At 43.4% G+C, this 5,451-nt stretch overlaps 1 long non-coding RNA gene across 1 annotated transcript in view; it reads left to right on the top strand.

Moving 5' to 3' along the window:
* Window positions 1–3,331: 3,331 nt before the first annotated feature.
* The window catches only part of LOC104397703, a 5,489-nt gene continuing 3,369 nt past the window's right edge, over window positions 3,332–5,451 (top strand). The window contains exon 1 of the long non-coding RNA XR_719886.1: window positions 3,332–3,840. This is a non-coding gene — a long non-coding RNA (uncharacterized LOC104397703). The remainder of the gene's footprint in view (window positions 3,841–5,451) is intronic.

Here is a 5,451-nt window from a genome sequence, read left to right as displayed (position 1 = left end):
GAGGGGGTTCGGTACCGCCGCTCTCGGCCCGCTCTCCTGTGCGGTCGCAGGGACTCGGGTTACGGCTGCGGCCTCCTGGGACCGAGAGCTGAATGCGAATCCTCCACAACACATCGTTTCTTACTGTTAGCATGGGGGGGGCGGGCGGGGGGAAATCACGATTGAAACAAAGCGAAATAAATCGCGGAGCTTTCTGACTCGGGAAGTAGAAGGGGACATGTAGGACATGTAGGGGACAGGGAGCGTGCTGGCTGCGCGCGAGCCGAGGCTGCAGGCGAAGGCAACGCGCAGCGCCGCGCTGAGATACCTAAAGTTTACGTTTGCGCTGCAGGAAAAAATGCTCTATAGAAATCATACGTGCAGCTCATGCCCGGCTAAAACAATGTATCCCCGTGAAATTCAGGTTACAGCTCAGTGCAGAACGTGTTTGTCTGTAGATGTGCGGTTTATATATGTGTGTGAGGGCGAGCCGAGGCTGCAGGCGAAGGCAACGCGCAGCGCCGCGCTGAGATACCTAAAGTTTACGTTTGCGCTGCAGGAAAAAATGCTCTATAGAAATCATACGTGCAGCTCATGCCCGGCTAAAACAATGTATCCCCGTGAAATTCAGGTTACAGCTCAGTGCAGAACGTGTTTGTCTGTAGATGTGCGGTTTATATATGTGTGTGAGGGAGAGAGAGAGTGTGAAAGAGAGTAAATAACGAAAACAATTACAATGGACCGATAATAAACAATTGCAATTGGCATGAACTCTGTGCATTGGATTAACCTCGAATGACCTTACCACAATTGTGTTTATTTATCCAATTTCATAACAGGTTGCTACTGGGGAAAAAAAAAAAAAAAAGTAAATTATCAACATCTCTTTTTAATTTATTTTTTTTTTTTAAGAAATATGTTTTGTTGGGTTTTTTTAAATCATGTTGATTGGTAATTATTTCATTGCTCAACACTGAAGTTCATGTATGGGAAATCTCGAGGAAGAGTGCGATGTGAAGGATATGACTTTACCATGGCAAAGGGTAAGAGGAAAGGTAAGATTCCTGCACATTATTATGATTATGATGATCATTAACTAATACGTGTCATTATGGTGCACTAGGATCCCATTAGGGTGGCTGGGCCCAGCGCATTTTCCTACTCGGTCTAGCATGTAATGATTCGGTGTAACCGGATTCTTGAGAAAGGACAGGTTACATAAACATTTACTGATGTGGAGTTAACTATACTATTTGTACTCTGATATGCAGGAAGGAAAGTGTTGATTAACACAGAAAAAAAAAAAAAAAAAAAAGCGAAATTAGCTGATTGCATGCTCATAAGTGCAAGCTGTCATTGAACTGCTTTTAAAATAGACACAGCTGGGTGTTTGTGTTGAAAAATTTCTTGTGTTTTTGCTAATACTGAAATAAGCATGATTTTGTATACCAAACATTTTCAGATCATTAAAATTTGTAATCTGTGCTGGTTTTAAACACAAAGAAAAGAAACAGATTCATTTCGCTGTAAAATTTGCTGATATTATATTAACTCAATCAGGTCTGTACAAATGGTGTATTGTGCCTTATCAAATCTCTTTGATCCATTTAATACACAAAGTGCCAAACGTGTGTATTGTTTGTTAACATTGAACGTTTTATTCAAATCCCAGCTCTGCAGCGAACTGGAGGAGTTCTCGTTTAATGTAACACTGACATTGCCTGTTTAAATTTTAATGCATTGAGGTGTTTCTTAGGTCAAAGCTGAGTTTACTTTGCGTTGGGATCGGGTAGCAGGGAAAAAAAAAAAGAAAAAGTTTTATCTTCGTGCTCTTCTGAGCAAAGGACTAGCACCGCAAGAAGCATGCTTTTAAAACGTTTGATGATCTAGATTTAGCATTCAGTCATTTGCCACGGGTTCAGAATGAAGCTCTATGCACAAACTTAGGATTTACATTATTATTTTTTTTTTAATGCCGTGGATATACAGTTCTACCAAAAAAGGAAATGTTGCGTCCAATATGTAATACATATCTTTATAAGCCCATGGAGATTCATTCATTGTTTACAGTACAGAAAAGGATATGTAAGAGAAGCCACGTCAATTATTATTATAAATGCTGGACTTTAAATCTCGAGTTCTTCTATTTATTTATTTATTTATTTATGTATTTTCTCTGCAGAAAATTATCCCTTTTTAATATTGGAGACACTTTATTTGGAAATGCGGGACTCTTGTTCCAACGCCAATTATTTTGTGAGTTCTGGCCTGGCCACGACTCCCGTTGACTTCAGTGGTAGCTTTGTGGATGGTGGCATTGCATGAGGGAAGTGTTTTGTGGGGCTCCTGGAGAAGAAGCTTGAGCGAGGAACGGCGACTCGCGGCCCCGACCCTGCGAGAGGGGGCTGGGGGTGCAGAGGGAACCCGCTCTCTGCAGAGCTTGGGTGCTCCCTCACCTTCGCCATCTGCCGTGCGGCCCCGCCGCACTGAGTGGCGGGGATGGGCTTAGGGTGCCCAACTCTGGGGTCAGGACGGGGTGAATAGCTGAGCTGAAACGTCCTGGCTGAAGTGCCATTCAACAGCGATCTCCGTATAGCTCTTGGGTACTGAACTCGTAGGGCTAGTGTTCCGACGGCACATTCTGCTCCCTCGCATATTTATTTTTTTTAATTATTATTATGAATTTTTCATTTATTTAAAGGAAAAACAGATTCTCTCCACTGTAGGCTCTCTGAATATAGCATATTCCCTGCCACTCCCTGGCTCCAGCTTTCAGTCCACCTTCACACGGGTATAGCGGCTCTGTACTCTCAGGCTCTTTCAAGAGGTTAAGCTGCTAAAATGTACTGACAGCTTAAGAAATGAATGAGAGTTTTTTCAGCCATGAAGAAAGGGTATTTAATAACCACGCTTCGATGGCATCATGCTTCCATGAAACTAGCCGGGACACTTTGGTTTAACTCTCAGTAATATCACATTCGATACAGTAAATGCCTGGATGTACACAGATATAATTCTATTCCCCTTTGACTTTAAGCTTGCCTTATTTATTCCAGGTTACCTGGGCAATTAAGGTAACGGCTGCTCAGCAGACACTGATACCCTGCTGCTAAGGCATGGCGAATGGAGACTGAGCTGTGCGCTAACAAAGAGAAAGAAGTAGTCAAACATTTTGAAGAGGAGTGAATGGGACTGAAGGTGGATGGATGAATGGAGGCAAAGAGAGAGAGGAAGAAGTATTCAACGGTCCACTCTTCTCTCCGCATTTGTAGATTTAAGTTTAAGTGTCCGTCTATAGCAAATTTCCGGTTAATCCTCAACAGCTGGTAGTGGTCCTAAGGTTTGGTGACTAGAAGTTGATCTATTTAGTATGCTGTATCCTTCTTCCATGGCTTTTGGTTACAGGTTATACGATTAGGATTGCGGGAACAGTAGTGAACTAAACTTCCCAGTAAGAGGTCTTCACACCAGGGAAGTGTTACTTTGCTGCAGCAGCCCTGCCTCGTCAGTCATTAGGAAGCTGCAGGTTGTCAGAGGCTTCTCTTGTGCGCACACACGCGCAGACACACACGCACACAGAAAAACCACGGCACTAAAACTAAATTAAGAAGCCGATGATTAAGGCAAGCGTCTACGAGGCCTGTCATTTCAGCATCCTTCCATCATAACATTGTGGCACCGAGAAATTTGCTTGAAAACCCTGGAAAAAATGTCTATGGGAGAGCCTCGTGTTTGAGATAGCGTAAATGTTAACATCAAATATAGGCTGGGAACTGCCTCGGATGCAAGATACTATTCCGCAGAGCAAAAGAACACCGCAGGGACCTTTGGGCTATCCGCCATCTCCGGAAACTCTGGTAAGTCTCTCTCCTTTCTATTGCAGGAGGTACGCAGATATTGTGTGACTGGAACTGGACCGCGTTTGAAATCCGCAACTCTGTTCCCTTCGGAGACTTCGGGAAACTCCCCCTAAAGATAGATCCGTAATGAAAAGTCTCTACTGGATGACTAATGGTTATTGGCACTCAGTGCCCCTTTAAGGAGAGCAGCACATATTGTGCCGAAGACCTTGCAAGCACCCTTTAAATACAAACATTTTTAAGTCCCCCTCCCATGCATTCCCACCCCTGTTGTTTTCGGGCTAGTTGAGTACTATCTCCTCTCCCACCTCCTTTAAGCTCTTTAGTCTTCCCTTCCCCCATCCCCATTCAGAACTAATTGCTCAGTTGCTTTAATGTTTCAAAAAGAGCTAAATTTCTCCAACAGATGATCTTTTGAGAAGCTGCACTGTACCATAAAGAAAAGCCAGCGGGACACTGTATACCTTTGAGAAGCCTGCGTGGCTAGGGATGAGGGAGCGTTACAATGACATTAACTGACTAGGTGCAAAGACTTCCCCTCCTGTTGAACTTTAGGAAGTTTCTTGGACGGGCAGAGGTTGGGGCGGAGAACGTGGAAATGAGAAACAATGGCTATAGGGGCCAGAGAGCTTTACTGATGTCGTAAGCGTAAGACAAGATAGAATAGTGACGGAAAGAGATCCGAGTAATCACTGGAGTATACGTTTCCCAAGGCGGCTACGCTAGGTGGAGAGGTCTGAATTAAACCGCCTTAATTAAAAACTGATTATTTTATTTAGCTATTCCTGTAGCTGCAGAATACCATCCACAGAAAGCCTATCTAGAGACTAGAGCATCCGCTAGATTTAGTGTGTTTCAGCTGCCACCGCCAGAATTTTCAAACCAGAATATTTTTACACTCGCTGCCAACTTTAAAGTGAAGATGTGAGGGTTTTTAGATCCCAAATGTCACTATTATTTCATATGCCAGCGTACACAAGAGAGTCGTCACACCTGCTTAGGTAATACGTGTCCTTGTGTAACAAAAGCTCTTCCTAATTCAGGAATTAGACGGAAAATTAAAAATATCCCTAAGAATTATCCACAGGTTTATGCAGACGACGATAATAAAATGCAGAGGGAGAAACAGACAAGTTTAAAACCTTGTACTGTCCTCGAAGTCTATTTACATAATGTTATTGTCTTCTGTGTTTACTGTTGAAACATTCTTGGCCAACACCACCTTTACAGGAATTACCGGATTGAATTAAAGATTCGGGAAATAAAATACAGGGAAGATAAAGACCTGCAGGATAAACTCCAAACAAATAGTTCTTGAAAAGACTTCAAACTCCTTTCTGACTCCTAAGAAACTGTTGGTGGAATATTTTCATGGCGTTGTTCTAAAGCTCTTTAGCCTCTTATAAGCCTAATCTTCGGCAAATGACACATTGTATCTGGTTTTGCAGTTTTTCGGTAACTCGAGAGAAGAGATGCAGCATCCTCCCTACCCCCACATCCCTCCCCCCACCCCCCCGCCTAGGCTTTCTCCCCCTCCCCCAGCACAGGGACAGATACAGATACAGTCTCTCTCCCGGTGCTGCTTCACCTCCGCGCTCTACATAGTCGAACG

The sequence above is a fragment of the Chaetura pelagica genome, unplaced genomic scaffold, assembly GCF_000747805.2.
Source record: "Chaetura pelagica isolate M959 unplaced genomic scaffold, ChaPel_1.0 scaffold70, whole genome shotgun sequence".
Lineage (NCBI taxonomy): Eukaryota > Metazoa > Chordata > Aves > Apodiformes > Apodidae > Chaetura > Chaetura pelagica.
The sequence above is the reverse complement of the archived record's forward strand: the minus strand, read 5'-3'. Positions and strand labels throughout refer to the sequence as shown.